Genomic DNA, 25,675 nt, shown 5'->3' with positions numbered 1-25,675 from the left:
AGATATACCATAATTGCAGTATCTGATCAGGTAGAGCTTGTCTCAGGAGTACACAGGTCCCCTCCTTCTCCACATGGAAGGTTAGGGAAACGGAGAGGCCTCTTCTAGGTTCCTTCTTATCTCTCACCTACCTGCAACGAGGGCAGAAAGTAGCTTAAGGTGCACCATTTAGGAGTGCCCTCTCTGACACAGAGGCCAGTTGGCAGCACTCGAGTTCCCCATCCTGCTGCAATTCTAAATTCTTCTGTTATAACACGCATTTTCCCTTCTGGGCTGATACGGGGAGTGATCTTGCCGGATAATCATCTCTCTACCTAGTAACGCAACAGCCACCGAATACACACGACAAAGAGTGTGGTAACAAGGGGGACATTTATAAATTGTAATTAGCCTAGAAACTAAGTAAGAAAAATACCAGTAGCTTGGTTTATATACAAAATAATTCTCAGAATAGCTTAAATAAGAAGAAACAGCGGTATTCTGCAACTTAAGAAGTAATCTAATTTTTACTTATACATTCGATTGAATTTAAATGTCTTTGAATTGTTTTTCATCTATTGTTTTTTGTTTATCTTTCTTGGGTTGCAGATGGGGTGACCACCATCCTTGTTTGCTCAAGACTGAGGTATTATTAGGACTCAGGACTCTCAGTGCTAAAAGCAACAGTACTGGGTGAACCAGGATTGGTGGTCACCCTACCATGTTTCCCCGAAAATAAGACCTAACCAGACAATCAGCTCTAATGTGTCTTTTGGAGCAAAAATTAATAGAAGACCCGGTATCATATCATATCATATCATACCATATCATATCATATCATATCATATCATATCATATCATATCATATCATATCATATCATACCTGGTCTTATAGTAAAAGAAGCCTGGGTCTTATATTAATTTTTGCTCCAAAAGATGCAAAAATTAATACAAGATTGTCCGGCTAGGTCTTACTTTCGGGAAAACACGATAATTACAGATCCAACTGAGAACCTAATTAAACGATGAACTCTCCTCCTAGGAAGATGCACATGCACTTGATATTTTTCATACAATTTCATGAACTACTTGAAACACATTAATAACCCCCCAGATATTCACGGACCCCTGCTTAAGAAATCCTGACTCATATAAATACATTTTAGATTTTTATGCAAGCTTATTTAAGTCTTTATTTCTCAAAGTAAAATAATACTTTATCCAAAGGGTCAAACCTAATTACTTTTTTAAGGTTTATGACTTTAAATCAAGATTTACTTTGGTGTTTTTCATTTTTAGCCATATCTGGAAACTATGTCAAAAAAATATCAAGAATATAGGAAGAACAAGAAGATTTACTTGATGTAGAGTAGTGGCTGAAAGATCAGGTACATGAGAGAAGAATTTGAAAAATATGTACCAGAAAAAATAGGCAAGGTAAATATATTTTAAAGAAGAATACTAAGCCCACATCTAATTATTTCACACTTAAAGATTTTCCAGATTAAAAAAGTAATGTATATTCATTATAGAAAAATTAGAACCTACAGAAAAACATAACCAAGAAACTGTAAATCACGTAATGATCCCATCACTTGGAGATCATCACTATGATTATGTTGGTATATTTCCATCTAATCTTTTAAAAATTAAATACATAAAACAAAACTTAGGGTCATCCCCAATTATTTTTATTTTGTGAACATAGTCATTATATTGTGAACATTTCAACAAATCATTAACTAGAACTTTAACGTGAATTGTAATGTCTGCTTAAGATTTTATCAAATGACATATCATAATTTATTTAACCATTCCTAAAAGGAAAAATCTCTATTTTTTTCCTACTGTACTCTCATCACTGTATGTTCAATACGTCACTTCTTGTCACCAAATATGTGTTTTTCCCACACCAAGTAAATATCCAGTTCTCTGTGGACATCACCAGCTGGGTGTCCCACAATTTAATTCAGTTCTGCCGTAGGAGTTAGCGTCAGATCCCACACATTAAGAGCTCAGTCCCAGAAGAATGCCTTCCCCCATACTAGACACTAGTCGCAAGTTCAGGCTGTCACTTGTACTTCTGATTAACCTCATGACCCCCTCCTTGGGTTCAGTAATTTGCTAGAATGGCTCATAGGCCTCATGAAAACAGTTTTCTTATTAGATTACTGGTTTACTATAAAAGGATACAACTCAGAAACAGGAAGATGGAAGAAATGCGTAAGACAAGGTGTGGTGTGGGGCAAGGGGCACAGAGCTTCCAGGCTGTCTCTGGGTATGCTACCTTCCTAGCACCTCCACATGTTTACCAGTCTAGAAGTTCTCCAAACCCCATACTTGAGGGATTTTTATGGAGGCTTAATCACATGAGCATGATGGATGATTAACTCAAATTTCCAGCCCCTAGCCCTTTCCCACCACAACGGCTGGGTATTTCTGGCTCAGAGGCTCTCGTGAGATTGTAGTTCAGCTGTTGGCCGGGGCTGCTGAATCAAGACTCAACAGGGGAAGGATCCACTTCCAAGTTCATTTACTGGTTGTTGGACAGACACATTCGTCCCTTGTCATGGGGCCACTCCATAAGGCAGCTGAAGCATAGCAGCTGGCTTCTCCCAGAGCAAGTAAGCAAAAGAAAGAGAGTGCCCAAGAAGAAAACCTCAGGTTTTTTTTTACAACCTTATTTTGGAAGTAATGTCCCATCATGTTGCCATATTCTGTTTGTTAGAGAAAGCCACTAGGTCCTGCCCACACACAAGGGGAGGGCATTATTCAAGGGCATGCGTACCAAGGTCTAAAGACTGCCTATCACGTATTTTTTTTATTCAAGATAAAATAACTTTGCCAAAAAGTAACAACTCAATTTTATTTTACTTTATTAATATTTGCTTACCTATATAGTTGAATATGTTAATTTATTAAGTTAATATTTTATCCGGTAAGCTAATATTTATTGATCATTTACTTGGAGTCAGGCACTGAGCTAAACATTTTGTGTACATTTTCTCTGTAGTCTTCCCAACAATTCAATAAGGTACGTACTATTATTAACCCCATTTTACAGATGAGGAAACTGCGGTACAGACAATTCTTTTTGTAAGTTATGTAACTGGTAAGCAAGGGAGCTTCACAGTCCATGCTCTTCTTAACCACAGTCTTATATGCCTCTCATGCCCATGTATGTATTTGCACTTTACACATATGTATATATCTCTAAACAATATATACAACTTTGTTTTTAAATTGCATATAAATGGTATCAGACTGTACAAATATTTATGCAATTTTTTTTTACTAAGCATTGTTTTTGAGATTTATCCATGTTGATATATGCAGGTACATTAATTCAGTCATTTTAACTACTATGTAATATTCCATGGTGAGCGTGAACCACAGTTTATTTCCCTATTTTCCTACCAAGAGAAGGTAAGTTAATTTCAATTTCTTCACAATTAGAGGTAATGCTACATTGAACTTACATGAATTCTGTTACTCTATTTTCTCTGGCACATTGCAAGACTTCCTCCAGGGTAGACACCTCAAATAGAATCATTGGCTACCAGGGCTCGTGTCTTTCCAAAATGTTCATGCCAGTTTATTCACCAGCCATGTAAAAAAATAAAAAAAAGTCTGCTTTGCCTGTATCTTTGCTGTATTAGTTCGCTAGGGCTGCCATAATAAAATAACCCAGACTGGGCCGCTTCAACAGCAGAAATTTAGTTACTCATAGTTTTGGAGGCTAGACGTCCAAGATCAAAGTGTTAGTCAGGTTCGTTTCTTCTCAGACCTCTCTCCTCGGCTCGCGGATGGCCATCTTCTCCCTTTCTCTTCACAAGGTCTTGGCTCTGTCCTAATCTTGTCTTCTTCTAAAGACACCAGTCGTACTGGAGTAAGGCCTACCTAGTAACCTCATTTTACCTTAACTACCTCTTTAAAGATCCTATCCCCAAATCCAGTCACTTTCTGAGGTTACTGGGCATTGAAACATATGAATTTTGGGAGGACACAATTCAGCCCATATGACTTGCCAACACTTGAGTTTATCAATCCTCATTGTGTTAAAAATCAGTTTAAAGGTTGTAAATGGCATTGTTTCACTTAACCTGTATTGATATGTCTCATTTCTATACTAAGCAGGTCTTAAGTAGTCCTACGTAGTTACTAAGTAGTTCTTAAAACTAGAGCCTTCCTCTTACATATCTTTGCAACCACATTGGGCAACACATAGTTGGCATCTGGTAAATACCATTTGAATTACATTTTTTTTTTAAAGATTTTATTGGGGAAAGGGAACAGGACTTTATTGGGGAGCAGTGTGTACTTCCAGGCCTTTTTTTCCAAGTCAAGTTGTTGTCCTTTCAATCTTAGTTGTGGAGGGCGCAGCTCAGCTTCAAGTTGTTGTCCTTTCAGTCTTAGTTGTCGAGGGCGCAGCTCAGCTCCAGGCTCAGTTGCCGTTGCTAGTTGCAGGGGGCACAGCCCACCATCCCTTGCGGGAGTCGAACCGGCAACCTTGTGGTTGAGAGGATGGGCTCCAACCAACTGAGCCATCCAGGAGCTCAGTGGCAGCTCAGCTCAAGGTGCCGTGTGCAATCTTAGTTGCAGGGGGCAGAGCCCACCATCCCTTGCAGGACTTGAGGAGTTGCACCAGTAACCTTGTGGTTGAGAGCCCACTGGCCCATGTGGGAATCGAACCGGCAGCCTTCGGAGTTAGGAGCACGGAGCTCCAACCACCTGAGCCACCGGGCCAGCCCTGAATTACATTTTTTAATCAACTTGAAAAGAACGACTGGTTAGAATTTTTGTTACCAAAATATTTTCTTTTAATTTGTTTTTACTAATTTTAAGATTCGTAAGGTACATAGTTGTCATTCACATGATCCCTGTCTTGATTATCCCTTACATTTTGTCAAGGCTCTCTGCTTTCTTCTTTTACTGTAAATCTCTGAAAAGCATGTCCCTGATTTTTAGAAATCCCAGCATATCTAGGTGAGGCAGGGACACATCTAGATATACAAAATCAACAAATTTCCTGTGATATTTAGTTCTTCCAAAGGTATGAATCAGTTGAGTTAAATGGATTGAGAATGAACCTGCAGAGTAAGTTATCTAATTAGAAAAGATACTTGATCTAAGTGTTAAGCATTTGTTTTTATACATCCTTTCATGATTTTAGGAATGACTTAATTTTATAAAATTTTAAATTAAGTTAGTCTTAAATATACAGGTTTCAGCAGGAAGTGAGCATTTCCTCTTCTGGACTGTGTAGCGCCTTGTGTGGAATTGTTACCTTGCATAAAGTCATAATAACGATTGACCTGGAGTTTTAATTCTCCAATTATAATGGAAGCCCGAAGAAGATAGTCATTATGACTTTATAGCCCGCTTTTTTCTTATGCATACATAGTAGATACTCTAAAAAAATGCTGAATAAATTCTCCAAATTGTTCTCCACCATCGTCCCATGACTGTGGACAAGAAAAAAAAAATTAAAAATACCCAAACCTATGATTTACATGGAAACTTTGTGAAGTGGCAGGATCTGATCTTTGTTTCTCTCTCTCTCTCAGAGATTGGAATGAAGATTTCTTTTTAGTCCTGTAAAAGTTTGACTTGCATCTGAAGGAGAAATATTTTGACAATTTCCTGAAGAGATGCAACCTTGTAAACAGCCCAAGTGGCACTAGTTATTTGGCTCTCCTGAGAAACGTGCAGGATCGCAGTGATGAAGGAAAATCCTTCCCAGGCCCATGCACAGGTTGTACAGACCCTTCATACTGTTGTTGCCATTCTTCTAATCCACGGTGTCCTACCAGACCATTGAGAAACTTTCAGGTAGGCTCAGCTCCTTAGATGCCTCACCTTTGTGGTGCAGTGTCTTCCTGGGTACCTTGCATTAATGGACAAGAGGCAGCCTGGTCCACAGATGGTCTAGAGAACCATCTCTTGATCATGGTTTCCAATGGTCTTCAATCCATTCTCTATAGTGAAGCCAGAGAGGTCCTCCTGAATTTGAACCAAATCAAATTTGGTCTTTGGGAACTACAGTGCCACAGGAATGAAACTACTATGTGTTGTTGCTAAAATTATTAGTATTATTATTAAAATGACTTTCCTATAAGAATCAGTCTGCCTTCCCTGGCAGAGGAGGTTACCACAGTGTACAGAAGGATACAGAAGTGCTAATTTGGTATGACTCACTCCCCCCTGACTAACTCTTTAATTTTATCAGTGCCACACTTATTTTTAGCTTTGGCCTTCTGCAGTACTTGACCTTTTGCCTGGATAGAGCAAGGTACTGTGTAGTTCCAAGCCACAACCTTCCCTGTCCCATGCAACATAGGGATGTATTGTGTTAGCTTATGTCTTCTTTGGAAGTCTGCAATCCAGAATGGTGTTTTAGGACAAAATAAAACTGTTTCTTTTCATACACACATACACACACCCCTTCGGTAACGTTGTCTTTCATGTTTGTATTATAACCTTTTACAAGATATCTGTCTTCTGCCATCTGCTACAAGAAGTTAATATAGTATTAACATTTATGAAAATATTTCAAAAATGTGGATAAGGATCGTATACAAAAATACTTACCCCACTTCTTTTAGAATAACAAAAACTTGGACACAACCTTCAAAGATAGAATAGTAGTTAAATAAATCACTAAATATCTGTACAATGAAATACCATGAAGCCATTAAAAATGATTTCCAAGAATTTTTTTTTTAATTTATTGTGGTAACAATTGTTAGTAAAATTACATAGATTTCAGGTGTACAATTCTGTATTACATCATCTATAAATCCCATTGTGTGTTCACCACCCAGAGTCGGTTCTCCTTCCATCACCATATATTTGAAGGAATTTTTAAAATCAGATGAGATAATACTAATTATGGAATATTAAGTATAAAAAACCTTAAGTCCCAAACTATGAACATGACCTTGGCTATGCCTTTGCTTGTCTCCCCTCGCTCACTCCAACTGCCACCTAAATGGGCTCCCTCAACCAGGCATGACCCCTCCAATCCATTCTCTGCATTGAAGCCAGAGCGCTCTTCCTCAATTCGAATCCAGTGTTGTCCATTCCACACTTAACACTCTCCAATGACTCCCTGTTGCCTTCAGGAAAATGTTCAGGCTCAGTAATGTGGGGTCCGGAGTCGTGTAATTTTGCCCTGGTACACCTCAGCGCCTCGTCTCTGGGTGTCCTCTTCCCCATTGTAAACACCAAGCTTTGCATTGCCTAGAGTTTTGCATATGTTCTATCTAACTAGGGTGCTGGTGCCTTCTTTCTGCCTTGATATCTTCTCATCTTTTACATCTCAGAATAGACACCATTTTCTCTGGAAAGCTTTGCTTCATTCATTCCCTGGTTTGGTTGCTCCTTCTCTGGGCTTCCATTACTGTCTGTATGTCCCCTTAGAACTTCTTGCCCTTTGATGTAATTGCTCATTTCCTTACTCATGAGAGCCGGATCTGTCGTGCCCATTATTTTGTTCCCAGCAGACGGTAACACAGCGTAGGCACTCATTTAACTGTTGAAAAATAAATAGCCAACACATCTGACAGACACGCATCAATTGGTTCATAGAAATTTTCTCTAAGTGACTGAATTTTGGATGGCTTTCAATTTCCTCTTTCTTCTTAGACTAAAACAAAAATTTGTATTGTAGTAAAAAACACATTATGTTTGCCATCTTAATTTGTAGGTGTACCATTCAGTAGTGTTGGATATGTTCGCATTGTCATACAAAAGGTCTCTAGAACTTGACTGAAACTTTATACCCACTGAGCACTACTTTCTCTTTGCTCCCACTAGCACTGGGTAACCTCTTTTCTACTTTCTGTTTCTATGATTTTTGACTACTTTAGATACCTCACATGAGAGAAACCATACAATATTTGTCCTTTTGTGACTGGCTTATTTTGCTAAGCATAATGTCCTCAAGGTCGGTCCATGTTAAAGCAAATTTTTGTTATGAACTCTATTACCTCTATAACCAAAAAAGAAGTTTTATATAGAATCATAGGAGCTAGAAGTGACTCTAGAAATTATCTGGACCAATGTCTCCACCCTGAACTCAGAAATAGAAAAGTAATTTGTTCCATGTTAAAGGTTAAATAATGACAAATTTGACCTCAAGAAATATAAAAAGAAGTAATAGAGGTAAATGTTTAGTTCTTTTACACAATTTATAGCACTTTCTATGCTTTTATTTTCTGCTCAATAATAGCCATTTTGAAATAATTTTGAAGGGCAGCTGGTTAGCTCAGTTGGTTACAGCACGATGCTTGTAACACCAGAATTGCTGGTTCGATCCTCGCATGGGCCAGTGTGAGCTGCACCCTCCACAACAAGATTGAAACAATGACTTAATTTGGAACTGATGAGTCCTGGGAAAACACACTTAAAATAAATAAAAGTTTGAAATAACTTTGTTTTCTAATATTCTGCTTCATATTTGAAGTAAAAATCATCTGTTCAGCTTATTTCTTTGTTCAGAAGGTACACAGCACTTCTCTTTGTTAGGAATTTCACTTCTCTGATTTTGTTTGTAAAATGCATTCCAATAGGTGGTCAAGATTTTCCATTCTGGGCATGAGGATCTGGGCACGGTAAAAGGATTCTTTGTATTTATAGGGAAATTTGATTCCTGAGCCACACAGATCTAACAGGGCTGGAGTCAAGTACCAGAGCTATTTTAGTTCATCTGCTTGCTATTATGTAGTATGCTCTCATCCTAGTGTGAAAGAGAGAAATCTCCTAAATTAGAGTTTATCAAAAAATTACCGAAGAAGACGCTCTTGTCCTTAGTGCCCAAACTAAGTAATGTGTTTTGAGTCTACCGTATGCCTTGTTGTCATTTAGAGACACATTTAAGACACATATTTCCTGAATTGGTGAAAAAAAAAAAGAGAGAAAGAATCAGTGAATTTTAGACCTACTGTAAGGGCTCTTAGCAATCATACAATCAGATCCCCTCAGAGTACACATGAGAAACTGATGCCCAAAGAGGGACCCAGAGTCAAACAGCTGGTTAGCAAAGTGCTAGAACTTGTGATGCCTGCTTCGGACTTCCAGGCAAAGGAGGATATACAACCTCCCGGATTGTATGTGGGCTTCATTTGAAGAGGGACACAGAGAATCTTTTTATTAATATTTTATTCTATTCCTCTAGTTTACTTGTCAACATGATTTTTAGTTTTGTCTTAATATCTGCTCTGGTTTTAAATTATGAGGGGCAAATGCTGGAGATTTTTAGCCCAAAGTGATTTAGAATAGCTTGACAGGTGTTCCAACACAGAGTGATTATTTGTCTTCCCTCCAATAGATAGAACCAGGAAAGAAAATTCCAAACCTCAACTCAATCTGGGCGCTGTGATACTATATAATGCATTGACTTCAGTTTACACGAAAGAAGGACTAACTCCTACTTTGGGAGGGATCTTTTGCTTGCTACTTTTGGTTTTGTTTATGACTGGAAATTGGGGGTTCTTTTCTGTCTAAGTGTGAGGTTACAGTACATGTTGGCAGGCTTTCTAACATAAACAACAACATTTTATATGTTACGATTTGAGAGAGAAGAGAATCCCAATGTTTTACTGTGATTTGTCCATAGAGTACTCTAAAACTCAGAACATAAGTTCAGGGATTTTTGGTAAATGGTAGACTGTTTCGCACTTCATACTACTTTATGACTTTATAAGTTTATGTTACTGATATGAAACAATGGATATATGAACAAATAAATGATTGCAATTCTCTGAAATGTAGGAAAAAATTATATCATGATACTTTGTTCTGTAGGGTTCCAAGAGATCAACTAATACTCTTTGGACAAAACAAAGTACCCCAAACTATAATGTGGAATATCCACACTAATAAGGAACATGGTTACATTTATGTAGAATAGTTTAAGGAAATGTACACTGTATCATTTGTTCAGTATTGTCCTGTAACTAGTACTGCAGATTTAGATACTCAGCAAAGTAACACAAGCCACTGACAGGGCTTAGTGCTGCTGAGTCCATGTCCCCTTCAGAAGTCCTTCAACAGATGCTGTAGCTGCAAAACGTTCTTCTCTGTTGGGCAGAAATTATTTTTTATGTATTACTCCCTATAATACAGGGAGTCAGAGGTTCTGGGTTTCGCAAGTGTCATAGTCACCAGATTGATTTTATACAACCCCAGGTACACACCAAGTCCCTAGTGTCTGAACTACCCTCTTTCCAGAGAGAAAAGCTAATGTGAATCTTCACACTTATGACACGCAGAGTGGGAAACCACCCAGGCCCTCTCAGTGAAAAACCAACCAACCTAGTTAAAGTGGATGAGCAAGAGGACTGGAAGTGAAGGACTGAGGGTCCTTTAATAAAAGTATCATTCAGCCAGAATATTTCCTGATTTTGGATCTACTCAAAAGAAGAGAACTGAATTGTTTATTCTGAGAAGTGTAAGTACTAGTGCTTTATTTAAAACTCTTTGAAGCTAAAAAGTTATCACTTCAACTAAACCATTATTTTGCCTACACAGAACTCTGGCACAGAAGTAAATGCAACATGGTGCAATTGCTAAAGTGAATTATGTTGAAGTAAGTTGATTTGCAGTTTAAAATTGAGATATAGAAAGTGAATGCTGGTAAATACTCCCCATTCCTTTGAGGTCATCAATCAGAAATATTCGATAATTAATTTGTCTTCTAAGGACTTTTAAATTAGTGGCACAGAGAAAAAAGCTGATGCTTTTTTCCTGGATTCCTGACTTCGTATCCTTTTTTCATGCTGAGACGTGAAACGACAATTTTTATGTTACATTTTTTTATAGATTTTGTAATAAGAGAAGAATCACCTCCACTTTAACTGGAATCGAAGTCAAATTGGCAGATTTGTTTCAATCTGATTTTCTCTCACTCTTGACCACTTTCAAGTATTTAATTAAGGTGAATGTTCCACTCTTGTTTTTATCTTCGTGTCTATATTGGTTAATTTCTCCTCTTAAGGGAATTTTAAAACCAGCTGTTGTTTACAGTATCTATTAAACTGGAAATAGTTTTGAACAGAGATACAATAGAAATATGCTTCAGTTGGCACTTCTAGTAAAGTGACCGAGTTCTGAAATTATCTATAGTTTGCTTTGTATGTTATCAATAACTGAAGACTGTGAAGCTGCATCTTGAATATATGAATATATATATTTTCTCTTCTGCCTATTCCAAGGTGTCTAGAGAATAGAGTAGAAGGATGAACATATAAGTTCAACTCACACATCCTAGAAATAGAACCAATTTACAAGTTCTATTACCTTATAATTTTGAAGAATTAAACGATCTTCAGGAAATTAGAAAGATAGCTACTGGATTTACTGTGACATAGTCCATATTTCTTTGTTTTTTGCTTATTTTTTGACAGAAAGATTGACAAATTAGAAGAAAACATCATTAGTCAACCGAAATTTTGAAACAGCCATTGAAAGCAGGTAATAAGAATTTATGTTTTTTAAATAAAGTACATAATAGAATCTTTTTTTCCTATTTCTCCATGATAAAGTGACAGATAAAAGTTGATTTTACTTAGGTTTACAATAAACAACTGTATGAACTATCATTTTAAGAATTTCTGAAATTGATGTTAGGTGAGAAATTTTAGATATTTTCCTACCCAGTAAAAAACGATCAATGAGAATTTCCTGGATTTGCAATTATAATATTCAGAATTAATCATTTTATTTCCTTCTCTGTATCCATATGTCTTGTATTAAAAGAATTCACCTCCCAATTCTATATATTATGAATCAGTTCATATTCCTGGTTAAATATTCCTGGTTAAAGAAGAATTTTTTATCTCTGCCTAATGACTATGAAAATTTCTAAGCCACCAGGTGGCAGAGTCTCCTCGGCTTAGATTGAATATTGCATTTCCTGCAGATTGCGAAATGTGGTTTATAGCCAATGTGAGTGGCCATCAAACCTTTTACTCGTGCACCCCTAAAATATTTTTGAACACATATGCACCCTCCACAAACTTTTAAGTTCATGTATGAAATTTTTCAACAAAAGTTTAGACAACTGAAGAGATACTTCTGGCATACTGTAAGTACTGAAATTTTAAAATAAAATTGTTAATATTATTCTTCTAAATGATTCTAATTGAATACAAAATACCACAGGGATTTGATCTGCCAACATAACCTATTTTTAAATATTCTAAAACAAGCTTATCTTTTCTAGTTGGATACTTTACATCTTTTTTTTTTTCTCCTTGGCATCTTGTTTTCCATTTTATTTCCTCTACAGGTTTTTATATTAATATAAAATCTTTTATGCTTAAAAGCTTTGATCATCCTATTATTCTTCTCTGCAACAAGAAGATGTATATAAATGAAATTAAGTGTTTTGTATTTCCTATGACCTTAAGGTTCTAAGTGTCAGATTTTTATATTTCTAAATTTCTAATGTATGTTAGTATATATTTCTAAATTTTCCCAGTATACATTTATTCTGTCATTAATTTGGAAAATCCTGAAATATATAAAAAGATGAAATAGCCCTTAATCATACCACTTAAATAATATTTGTAGAGACTAATATATGGCAACCGCTTTTGCTTACCTCTTACCATTTTTGCTTAGATAATTTCTGTTAAATAGTTAATGCCAGTTCTTTCATATTTTTCTAATTTTATAAAGATCTATTAATACCTTTAAAATTTAAAGTACAAAATATTAAGGTGCTTCCAATATTGCCTTTTAAAGAGATTCTTTCCTAGCATTAAAAGCACAGTGTTCCATTGGGGGTATGTGTGCATACACACACACACACACACACACACACACACACACACACACAGTAGATGGAGAGAATGGACCATATTTTTAAAAAATCATCTTAATTAAGATACGATATTGCTGAAGTTTAGAGCTAATTCCTTGGGACTCTGGGAAACTGCAGAGTTAGTGGAAACACAGTTCTCCAGAGGACCATCCTCACTTCTGACACCAATTACACATCCAGGGGGGTTCCCAAAACCACTCTCAGCTTGATCATTCACTAGGAGGACTCACAGAACACACCAAAAGCTGTTATACTGAGTTATGTTTATTACAGGGAAAGGATACAGATTAAAATCAGCTAAGGGACAAAGTGCATAGGGCAGAATACAGGAAAAGTAAATTCAGAGCTTCCATTGTCTTCTCCCCATGGAATCTTCGATGTGTTATTTTCCTGGAATCTATATGTAACAAATGGAATATTGCCAACTAGGGAAATTCATCTGACCCTTGTGGTTCAGAGTTCTTCTTAGGTTCCATTGCATAGGCATGATTGTAGCTTATGTGACCAATCTGTGTCTCCAGTGTCCAGCCCCTCTGGTCAGCTGACATGGTGTGACCCAAAGCCTCCACACTACATTGTTGATCTGTCTGGTGTGGTCAGCCCGCTCCCTAAATACTAGCTTCTGTGGCTGGCTCCACAACTGTATCACATTGTTAGATGACCAGCATAATCTAAGCCCCCAGGTAAATAAAGACACTCCTATCATATATGACATTCCTAGGGTTTAGAGGTTACCTCCCAGAAGCTGAGGGCAAAAGCCAGACCTCTTTTTGGGTAAGGTTAAGTTCTTTACTATACATGTATATGGTAAAATGCACCTATTTGAGGTGTATGTTTCAATGAATTTTGACAAATGTATACATCTTTGTAACCCCCACCATAATCAAGATAAAGGACCTTTCCATCACTCCGGAAAGATCTCTAATGTTTGCTTGTAGTCCTTTGCCCCCTGCCCCCAGCTGATTTCCTTTTTTTCAGAATTTCATGTACATATATGGAATCATACAGTGTGTGTTATTGGGTGTCTGTCTTCTTTCACTCGGCATGTTTTTGAGTTTATAGTGTGTCAGTAGTTTGCTAGTACTGGGTAGTATTCCATTCTATGTACATACCACAATTTGTCCATTCACCTGTTAATGAACTGGGGTTATTATGAACAAAGATGCTGGTCTTTATGTGTATAGGTCTATCTGTAGACATATGTTTTCTCTTTCTGAGGGTAAATACCTAGGAGTAGAATTGTTGGTTTGGTGATAAGCTTTTATTTTATAAGACTCTGCCAGACTGTTTTCAAAATGGTTGTAATAGCCCCATCAGCAATGTATGAGAATCCAGTTGCTCCCTAGCCTCTCCAAAACTTGGTGTTGTCAGTCTTCTTAATTTTAGCCATTTTAATGGGTGTATAATTACTCATTGTGGTTTTAATTTGCATTTTCCTGGTGACTTTGGATGTTGAACATCTTTTTATGAGTTTATTGGTCACTCATGCATCTTCTTTTGTCAATCTTATCATTTTTTGGCTCAATTTTAATTGTTATCTTTCTTCTTATTATTGACCTGCAAAAATTGTTCACATATTTTGGATATAAGTCCTTTTCTAGACATGTATGTTTTTGGTTTGCTTTTTTTATTTCTTAATGATATCCTTTGAAAAATAGAAGTTTTAATTTTGATTAAACTGGAAAGACCACAGTTTTAAAAAAGCTTTTTATTTTAAGTGTATTTTTTCAGGACCAAGACCACAGTTTTAAATGGTGCTGTGAATTCCAACTATTTTTATGGCTATTTTGCTGCCATCCAAAAATTATAAAATTGTTATCCAACTGGCAACTGATGAATTTCAAGTAAATAACCACTTAGCCTTTTTTAAAAAATGAAACAAGGTGGTATTAAAAGTAATATTACACAGTATCCCATATGTCATTATCAACGAAGTCCTTCTTTGCTGGAAAGGGTGGATACTTTCTAAGGATTAGGTATTAATTCTGCCTCTTATTCTAGTTTTTCTTGACATATAAAGACCATTCATGAAACTCAGCAGTAATAATACTGGTACATTCTTTTGGTTGCTATATTCCAGACACTGAGCTAAAATAATTAATCCTTAAAGTGACTCTGTGATATAGATAACTTTATTCTCATTATTCAGATATTCAGATGAGGAAAGCGAGGCTCAGAGGAATTAAATATCTTGATCAAGATCATACAACTAGTAAGTGAACTGAGATTCCAAGCTAGGTTTGTCTAACTCTAAAACTCATGCTCTTCATTAATGTACATGTTCTGGACTCATTTGATTTTAGATGTATTGAATATAGATTTTGGCAGGTCATGGAAAGAGCTGGACCTAGGAAATGGAAAAAGGAGATTAGGTCTGGGACTTATTTTGGCAGGGGCTGTTCATGCCTCCAGTTTCCAACTCCCTCATTAGACTGGGTTACTTTATAATGGGTCCAGGGTAGTTAAGCCAAATTGGACCAACACACCATGTTTTCCCAAAAATAAAACCTAGCCGGACAACCAGCTCTAATGCATCTTTTGGAGCAAAAATTAATATAAGACCGGTATAATATAATATAATATAATACAATATAATACAATATCACATAATATGATATAATGCCAGGTGTTATATTAATTTTGCTCCAAAAGATGCATTAGATTGTCCAGCTAGGTCTTATTTTCGGGGAAACACGGTAAATACAAATCTGGAAGCATAATTAACTCAGATAATCTAACCAGATAGCAGGCTATTCAGCTTATCACATGCCTCTGCCAGCATTTCATAAGATCCTTCTTTTGTTAAAGAATATTAGAGAATGACTTCTGCAAACCTTGATTATGTGAAGACTTGATCTATAATTTTACATGTAATCAATACTTTTATTGGCACCATTTATCTCAGATCTCCTCATTAAAGCCATGTCATTATTTGAACAGTACTTACCCTCAACTCCCTTCTAAAATCTTTAATAGATTGTTATTTTCCAACTTGGCAGATGTGAAATTCCCTTAGTTTACTTAAGCTGTAAGTTTGGGACATTGACTGTCTCACATTATGAGTTACACATTCTACTAAGGCCTTTCCTTCCACTTGATGGGCTGAGTCTCTGTCATACAGCAAAGATGAAATGCTCAGTGGGATCATTAAATTATAATCACTCTAATCAGCAATATGGTATCCACTATTGTATTATTCTACTGAATTCCGAGTCTTCGGGGTTTCTTTTATTATAGTTAAGTGTTGCATTTGAAAATCCAAATGACATTGATTATTCAGACTGAGATGAATTATGAGACTGTATAATCTACTAGCAGTTATGAACTTGTTAATAAAAAAGACTAATTTACATTTTCCCCTTTAAGAATCAAAGGCCAAAACAATAATTTAGTTTTAGAATGCATTGATATGGTATTAAAATGCACTTGGGAAGGAAGTGATAGATATGTTGAATGTAGATTTTGGCAGAGAAGAAGTGATAGTCATGTTTGCTTAGAAATGGGTTGTTTTTAATTAAGGAAATGAAGAACCCTTATTCATAGGCAAAGTCTCTCTTTTTTTTTTTTATTGAAAAAAATATTTAGTGACGGTTAAAATAGAAAGAATTTCTCAGTTTTTTCTTTTACCACAAACAACGACAGGATATGAAGGCTACAATTTTCTGAAATTTTGTCCCATTTAAGCCCCTAACATGTTTCTTGTTTTTAAAACTGACAAACACTAAAGAACCTTTTTCCTGAGGAGTTCAGTGTCATGTTTAGATTTGTTCTAATTATCCTACAATCTGCTACCTGATTATTAAGAGGTAATTGGCATCTGGCATCAAAGTTCTACCAATATTATAGCTGGAAGGTTCAAATACAGAGAGATTAAAACATTGGCCCAGAGTTCATCAAACACTGAGTTGGTTTAGGGATTTGATTTTCCTGATCAACTTATCTATGGCTTGCAAGAATTACTCTAAATTTTTCTACCTAGCTTACTATCAGATAGGAATTTAGTCTCCCTGTCAAGCTTTTATGCTCATTTTAATGTTGCCACTTAGAATTAAGGTCTTGGTGATCATAAAAACATTCCAGAGAATGTTTTAGATACAAAAGATTTTTGAACATTTTTAAAAATTAGGGGGGAAAAATGACAATAGCCATCCATATCTTTCTCCCTCTCTGAACCCAACCCAAAATCAGAAATGAGTTATATATATATATATATATATGGATATATATGGATATATACATATATTCATATATATATATATATAAAGAAGTCACTTAAAATATATGTACGAAAAAAGAGAATAGACATATAAAATAATCTGTTTCTTTGGAATCTTATTTTCAAATTGTCTTATGAATTTCCATCTTATAGTATTCTGTGAGTTAAATGGACAATTAATATTCTTCTTGATACTTGATAAATAAGATGACAAAGAGGTAAAATATACTAGCTTTCTCTGTAGCCTCTGAGCCTGCAGTGAAGCAGTAAGAGAACCTACGCCTTGTACTTTGTCCAGGCTCTACTTCTCCGACTGCGGCACTCTGCCTGGGCGATGGAGTCATCCCACCCGATAGGGGTTAGCTGGGCCAACTGAGAAGCGGCCGTGACAAAGAATAGCTTAGGCATCACTCCACGTCAGGCACAGAAAGAGAACAACTAATGGGTAGGAAGAGTCAAGTGATATTGATCGGTGGCTCCCCAGGGTTGAATTCAAAACATGTTCTCCTGTCTCCTGAGTGCCAAGATTTGACAGAAAGGGCAAAGGACAACCTGAACAATGTGGGGTGGGCGGGTGAAATCTCCATTCATTGTTGTTCACGTGGGAATGGAGTGCTCAGAATGAGGGGGATCTTGACAAGGCTCCCTGCCGGTAGCAGCCTCTTGTTTCTTATCAGAAACCTAATACTCAGTGCTTCTTTCTCTTCAGTGCTGGGGTTGGAAAGAGTGTGAGGAGAGCACACTGGTACCGGAGGGGAGAGAGTTTGTGTAAGAGGACCTTTGTCCTTAATGGGAAGAAAATAGGAGAATGAAAAGAGAAGATTCAAAAGGAAAGGGGAAGACTTAAAAGTCAGAAAAACATTTCTGAAAATAGGCTAAATGAAAAAGAAATAAACTGGCCCTGAGTCACTAGAAAACACCAGATTGGTGGACGGGGAGGTTTGCAATGGAAAGGAAAAAGACACAGTTCAAGAAGCTAAATTGTAAGGAGAAATTAGACACAACCAATATATACATTCGTAAGGGGTTGGTTTTATAAATTATGGTACATCCTCACAATGGAATACCATACGCTTTTAAAAAGAATTAAGTATACAAAATTAGCACAGACATCTAAACTCAATTTAGTGAAAAAATAAAATGACAATACTTTTTCAAATACAATTTTACTTCAAAATAATAACGTATGTTAGTATATATGGAAAAAAATCCGGAGGATGAAGTATCAAGCCGCCAAAGGTAGTTATTTCTGGGGGAAGGAGGAAGCAATTATTGCGGAAAGGGTTTATGCTTTATATTACATATTTCTGTGTATTCAAAACTTTTTTTTAAATAAAACTCATATAATTTTAATTGTATTAGGAAAAAAGTTAATAACAAGTATAGAAATGTTATGATGCAAAGAAGAAACAATACATATAAAGTTGAAAAATGAAAATTTTATTTGCAGTAAAACTTTAACATTGAAGCAATTTATACAGAGATGTGTCTATAGCTATACCTATACCTGTATGTATACTTTTGTCTATGAAGTGGTGATCCCAAAGTAAAAGTTTTATTTTCATTTAAAAATGTTTATTAGTTTAAAATGACACAAGTGATAGACTTCTAACAGGTGATGATTATGATTTTAAATGTGTTTTGTATTACACTGTATTTGCTCTAAAATAGAATACAAAACATAATCCATAATAACAACATAACTTACCTATTGATGTAACTAATACTTTTTCAATGATTGAATATTTTCTTCTGATTAACTTGAATTATTCTCTTCAGCTCCTTTCCTATATTTGTAAATCTCATGAACTCTAATTGCTTTTAATTTAAAGGCAAGAGATTCTTCCCACAGGAGAATCACAAAGTACCAAGCAGAAAGGGGGAGCAAGAAAATTTTATAAATATGTTAAAATGCACTTAACAGAATATTTTAAATCAGATTTTTAGAAAACAGCAGGATTTGGACTGCAATTGTCAGTCTGCACAGATGGATCTAATTGCCCTAAATTTTGAACTAACTTACATATGAAAAATAGAGTAATGATGATAATTTCGTCTGGCAGTTAGGATATTCTACCACTTAGCATTTAGGAAAACCTTCAATGTGAAATCAGACCAAGAATCTATCTAGTCCACTGTCAAATTTCAGTCATAGTCATACCAAAAAAGATTGAGAAGAAAAAGTGTAAATCCTTCGTTGTGTTCAAAATGCCAGAGAAACTATATTCCAATTAGTTCGCATGTTGCAGTCGATCAGATAGAGTTCTGTTTAATAGGATTTCATCAATAATCCACTCACATAGGCCTGGGGCTCTGTCCCAAATTAATGCAAGCATAAAATGAATTTGTCTGAGACGAACAAACTTACACTGGCTTTCTCTGGAATCTTTGCGGGCCTGTGTTACCCATTTTAGGTGGAAGTAAAATAAAACTTCAGAGTCGTTTCTCCCTGAAGTACTATTGTAAAAAAGTGAGAGCCCAGGCAGAGGCGATTTAAAGAGCCAGGATGAGGTAGTCAGCACAGGTGGGGACCATGAACACTCAGGACAGCGGGAAGAGGCCACAGGAAACAGTCCCCTTCAGGCCATCTGGATTAAGCTGAAGCACCAGGGAAACCCACTGGGGGAGAACATCTTTGACTGGAGCAAGATGCTGGTTGTAAACAATCCAAGCTGTCTCATGTTGTAAGAACAGCTCTAAAACGGACACCAGTAGGGCAGTTTTACTACTGAGATAACTGAACATATACACCGCTCCTGGGCCACCTCTCTCCTCACAGGGTCCCAGGGTTCTGTGCTTGCTCTTCTCTCAGTGTCAGCTTGGCCACTTCCCGGGATACCCCGCGCCTTCCCAGCATGCCCCGCACCTTCCCAGCATGCCCCGCACCTTCCCAGCATGCCCCGCACCTTCCCAGCATGCCCCGCACCCTCCCAGCATGCCCCGCACCTTCCCAGCATGCCCCACACCTTCCCAGCATGCCCCGGGGCCGCGCTCACAGCAGACTTTCCCAGAGGCGCGTATGGGTACCTCTCTTCTGTTTACAGTCTCAGGGCTGCTCACGGGCCTACTGGAGGTGTCTTGCTCCTGGTTCAGGAAGGCCCTGCTGTGCGGTAACAAGACTTCTTCAAGGTAAGATTAACATCCAGTTCTTTAATGCTTGGAAAATCTCCCTAACCTCCTCCTATGTGAGCTCGTGTGGCCTTAGATATCCTGGAAAACCAATGGCCCCAGGGCTTGCTTACCCACCTGGGAACAAACCCATTTCCCAAAAGTCAGCCAGCCTCAGTTTAGACAATCAGGGAGAACTACCTGTTCAGGATCAAACATTTCCTCCTCGGTCTTTTCTACAAATCTCCAGCTGTATCCTGTCTTGGCTGTTATTCACTGTCTAATTGCTTTGTTGCCCAGTAACTCAAATGAAATCATATTCTGCGGAAAGAAGCGTTTTACTATGTCTGGAGGAATAGGGAATGCAAAAGGGAGTGTGAGGAAACTGGCTACCCCCTTTTCTCAGGTATAGTGTTGAACTGAATGCAAACTTTACCCAATTGTATTGTTAATATTATGAAATGTCTGACATCAGAGACTGCTTTAGAATTTGTGGAGTAGTTTTATATATTTACTAACCAAGTTAGCCCTAGAAATAATCCTGTAGGTTAATAGGTTAAATGTGACTGTTTTACTCATTTTACAAGTGAAGAAACAATTCAATCTGTGACAGATTAAGAGACTAGCTAATGTCTTACATCTAGTAAGTGGCAGAACTGAAGACTCAAACCTAGGGCTTCCCACTTATTACCTAAGTTAACAGATGCCTTAAAAAAAAAAAAAGCCATTATTCAGAGCCCTTCACTTGTATTCATTTTGGTTAACATAAGTAAAGGACTACCTTATAATACCAAATATCCTCTTTTTGAGGGTAGTCTGATTTTTGAAAAATTATATCAACAACAACAAAAAACAAGATGATGTGGCTCAAAAGGCAGCTGGGAGGTCCTCTGGGGGTTTGGATGACCCTGGACAACTTGTGATTCATAATACCAGGATCACCCTAGAAGTTCTCACGTTAAAGGCTTAGCTCCACCGGGCTGCTCTGGGACCCTTCAAACCCAAGCCCATGGATCTAGGCTAATTTCAGCCTAACTTTGGAGCACAGGTTAAGAAAAGACAAGAGATATTACTGAGGACAGGTCGCGGGTTTGTCAAGTGATCTGGTATACATGATCTGGGTTAATGGATTTTTCCATCACCCTGGGTTTGATCTATGTTTTTTGATATTGTGCTTTTTGTTTTAAGATCTCATAATGTTAGAAAAGTATATTCCTGGAACATTAGCTTAAATTATTTCTACATTTTGAAATAAAATCTGAAGATGCTTTTCTAGAGCCTGCAAATTTATTTTATAATAGTACCTATGTTTTCTGAGAGAATATGGTATTCAAGATTTTGACAATAATGAAGGGAACAGAGATGATGAAAACATTTTTCCCGCACTGTATGTCATTGTCTATATTTTAAAGATAAAGTGGTCTAGTTGGGAAAAAAGCTTGATTTAAAGAAAGTCTTAAAAACAAGCCCAAGTATTTCTTTAAAGAAAAAAGTACCATCTCTAGATACTTTAAAAATGGTAAGGGGGTAGTAGATGAGAGTAAAAGGGATCAAATATATGGTGATGGAAGGAGAACTGACTCTGGGTGGTAAACACACAATGTGATATATAGATGATGTATTACAGAATTGTACACCTGAAACCTATGTAACTTTACTAACAGTCGTCACTCCAATAAACTTTAATTTTAAAAAAATTAGATATGATTTAATCACAAACTAAAATAATGCAAGTATCGAATTAAACAGATTTGTCAGGAAAACATATAGTCCTGTTATGGTCCTGTCTCCAGGGATTTAATTGAAAATTTAGTGCCAAATGCAATGAAACAACCCAAAATTTGGATAGCACACATAGTATTATCTATATTCTGAAATATATTTAGCTAATACAATTTTTTCTGGAGAATGTAGTTTAGTAAAAATGACAAAGTCCTTAGTGAAGAGTTCAAAAGTAACTGATATATAAACACTTTATTTTTAGTCTTCCCATTGTAGTTACCTGTAGTTACCTGAGTAAATAAATGACCTTCATTTTAAGTGTGAGGCCTTATACCACATCTTTTCTAGTTAAGTCTTTTAGGCTCCTTGGAAATGTCACTCACCAGAAGCAAAGTCTGATTGCTAAATCAGTATTAAGATAGAATCCAACTGTGGTTTTTTTCTTTGCTGGATTGTTTACTTATTTTTTATTACTTCTTGCATTCTTATACAAATACTGTGTTTTATATTTTAAAACTCTTAACAGAAAAGGGGAATTTCTATAATGGGATCTCCATTTATTTTATATTAGGTTGGTGCAAAAGTAATTGCGGTTTAAAAGGTTAAAAATTGCAAAAACTGCAATTAGTTTTGTACCAACCTAATATGTATGTATATATAAAAGCTACTTTGCTTGTTTGATTATTTGTTATATACAAAAAAATGTATGGAGCTGAAAAAGCACAAAATATTGTCTGTTATGGAATTTAAAAGAATAAGCCTGACAGTAATTTATTTTTTTGTCCTCAGGGAGAAATATCAGAAGCTAAGTTTCCACCCTGAGGAGAGATTGAAGTTACTGTGTGTATACGATTTTATTTTAACACACTGGACCTGTGCTAAAATACGACCTGTGGACCATATGCCTTAAGAGTGCCTTCTAAATACAGGAGGTCTTTTGGATACTTAAGAATGTAAGCTCTCTTGGATAAATTTCAAGATGAACTGTCCTTATTTCAAAATCCACTTATAGAGTATAGTGTTAGTTTACCTTTGGATGTACTGACATTGTCATAATCTTACCTAATACATCAACATTTAAGTTTTTCTGGAAGGATTGTGGTAAGACCTTTTTCTGCTAGACAGTGTACAACATAGGGAAGATGAATGTATGGAGAGCAATGACAGCCCTACTCAAGCAAGAATAATGAACTGGTAAGCTTTAGGGCTCCAGTTAGTGAGTAGGGCTCAAGTTCAAGCTGTACCAGAGATAAAAGGTTTCACTGTACAAGATAATAGTACATACCTCATAGTGTTGTTGTGAGGATTAAATAAATTAATAAATGTAATGTGTCTGACATGTGCTAAGTAGTCAGTAAATATTGGCTAGTGTTGCAGTCTGAGAATTTAAGCTACTTGCCCATTGCCTGTAAAGACAGAATGTGTGATGAGCTAAAAAATAAAGGCTGAGTGTTTATGTTTGAAAGAATCTTCTAGAGTCTAAATCCAGGTGGCCTCACACCCGTTCTCCTTGTCACACTACCCATGATGTAAACCCTCCAACTGTCTAACCTGTATACCCTCTCAGTGTTCTGTTATCCTAATGTTCATTTGAGCATCTTGTTCCCACTTCCAAACTCCTACCCCTCCCCTCCTCCTAAAACCCTACCACTGTGTCTGTCAGAAAACTCCCAATCCATAAGGAAAAAGCTCTGCTACATTCTCAACCTCTTCTACATGTTACAGTCTAGCTTAACCAAAATCTGGCTCTCCACCAAGGACACTGCTTCTCCAGAAACCCTTTCAAGAGGAAGATGCTCATTGTCCTTACTGCTTAGTGCCATTTCTAGACCATTTCTCTTCTATTTTCTTTAAACACCTCAGGGATATTACAACAGTGTCTGTGACAATACCTCATGGGTTGTATGGATTATAGGGGGACAGTGCATGTAAAATGCTTGGCACAGTGCTAAGAATATATTAAATTCTCAGTAAATATTATTATAGTTTTACTCTTATATTTACCCTCCTCCCTGAACAGTGTGTGTCGTCATCCAAAATAATGACACCTATGAAATCATACTTTCAGCCTGTTCCTGACTAGTGTCTTCTATCTGTTGTAGTCTCTTGGCCCATCTACTTTTTCCTTAGCCGATTATCACTGTACACCTGTTCCCACTTCTCTTACTGAGCTGGGACACAGCTTAGATTCTATTCTCCCACATGTTAGTCATTTTCTTGTTAATACCATAAAATCTCTTACGTACTTGGTTGTCTTTCATTCACATGTATGTGGCAGATTCCCAAAACGAGATGAGTCCAACTGTCCATCTTGTGTTCGCCTGCATCTAGGTTGCTGGAGAAAATTATACTACTGAATCGGTTTGTATATCACCATAAATTCATTGCCACTAATCTCACCTGGGCTCTCAACACTTTCTGTCACTCCCTACTGTGTTCTTAGTTAACTCTATGTTCCATTTTCCACTCTGCTTATTTCAGACCTTTTTCATTTTTTTCAGAACACATGTCCTCTCACTTACTTTTCTCCCCTGCCCCACTCTCAGTAAGTAACTTTGCATCCTACGTCACAGTAAAATTAGAAAAAAGGATGCTCCTGGTAATTAAAAGTCTGTAAACCCTTTGTGTCCTCATTTCCCACTTTTCGTGAAAGAGGTATTCTTTCTCTTGTCTACCTGTGTTCTTGATCTTTCTTTTACAGGATCCATCAGTGATTCCGTCATTTTTCTGTTTTCAACTTTTGCCTCGATACTGCCTATGTCATCATTTAACAGGGCTCATATAATTCATCTTAAAAAAAACAAACAACCACAAAAAAAACTCCATTGACTTCACCTCTTCTTGTTTGTCTTCTCTTTCCCTTCCCCTTCTTATCTAAACTCTTTATCTTTGTCTCTATTCCCTCAACTTCTACTCACTTCTCAACCCACTACAATATGGTTTTGGACCCCATCACTCTGCTAGAACTGTCCACACCAGGGTCATTGGCTCCGTATGTCCAAATTCAAGAAAAATTCATAGTTTACTTGACCTCTTGACTGCTTTTGAAATGACTGACCACTGCCTCCTTCTCAGAGCCCTCTGTGTTCTTGGCTTCCCTTACCACTTCTCTTGGTTTCCTTTCTGCCCTTCTTTTCACTACTTCTTAGATTCTCTTGCCAGCAACTCTTCTTCTGTTCATTTTTTTAAATAGGTCTCTGTTCAACGTCTTCTTCTCAACTCATTTGACATATTTTCCTTTACAATCTCATCTAATCCTATAGCCTCAGATGACCCTTGCATAGCAGTGCCTCCCAAATTTATGTCTGCAGCCAGGAGCTCTGTTGAGCTTCAGACCCATATCCAGAAATGCTTTTTGGACACCTCCTCTTGGGTGTATCTAAGTCCAAACTCATCATGTCTAAAACTGAACTCATGATCTTGCACCATCACAACCTGTTCCTCTTCCAATGTTCTTTTACCTCAGTTCTCTTTTTATAGGTACAGAAACTGAGCCTCAAAGAATTAAGTAAATTGCCTGTGGCCACATACAGCTACTAAGTGGCAGAGCTGGGATTCAAATGTTGGTTTCGTCGATCTGAAGCCCATGCTTTCTCCACTACATATATTGTAATGCCACTCAGAAAGAAGGCCTCTTGAGAAAAAGAGCTACTTATGTCACTGCTAGGTTTAAGCAATTTATGTCACTGTTAGGATTAAGTATTTTTTGAGGATTTTTATTTATTTATTTAATCTTTTATTTAATTGTGCTTTTCCAGGACCCATCAGCTCCAAGTCAAGTTAGTTGTTTCAGTCTAGTTGTGGAGGGCGCAGTTCACAAC

At 36.8% G+C, this 25,675-nt stretch overlaps 1 protein-coding gene across 1 annotated transcript in view; it reads left to right on the top strand.

Annotated features, from left to right (window-relative positions):
* The window catches only part of LOC109449634 (uncharacterized), a 60,279-nt gene that overhangs the window by 25,714 nt on the left and 8,890 nt on the right, over positions 1–25,675 (top strand). The window contains exons 5-8 of the mRNA XM_088793434.1: positions 10,804–10,905; positions 11,388–11,454; positions 20,069–20,153; positions 22,644–22,807. The gene's annotated coding sequence lies outside the window, so the exon portion shown is untranslated. The remainder of the gene's footprint in view (positions 1–10,803; positions 10,906–11,387; positions 11,455–20,068; positions 20,154–22,643; positions 22,808–25,675) is intronic.

Source organism: Rhinolophus sinicus, chromosome 16 (genome assembly GCF_057876585.1).
Source record: "Rhinolophus sinicus isolate RSI-liver-muscle chromosome 16, RSI-T2T, whole genome shotgun sequence".
In the NCBI taxonomy this organism is placed as follows: domain Eukaryota; kingdom Metazoa; phylum Chordata; class Mammalia; order Chiroptera; family Rhinolophidae; genus Rhinolophus; species Rhinolophus sinicus.
The sequence above is the reverse complement of the archived record's forward strand: the minus strand, read 5'-3'. Positions and strand labels throughout refer to the sequence as shown.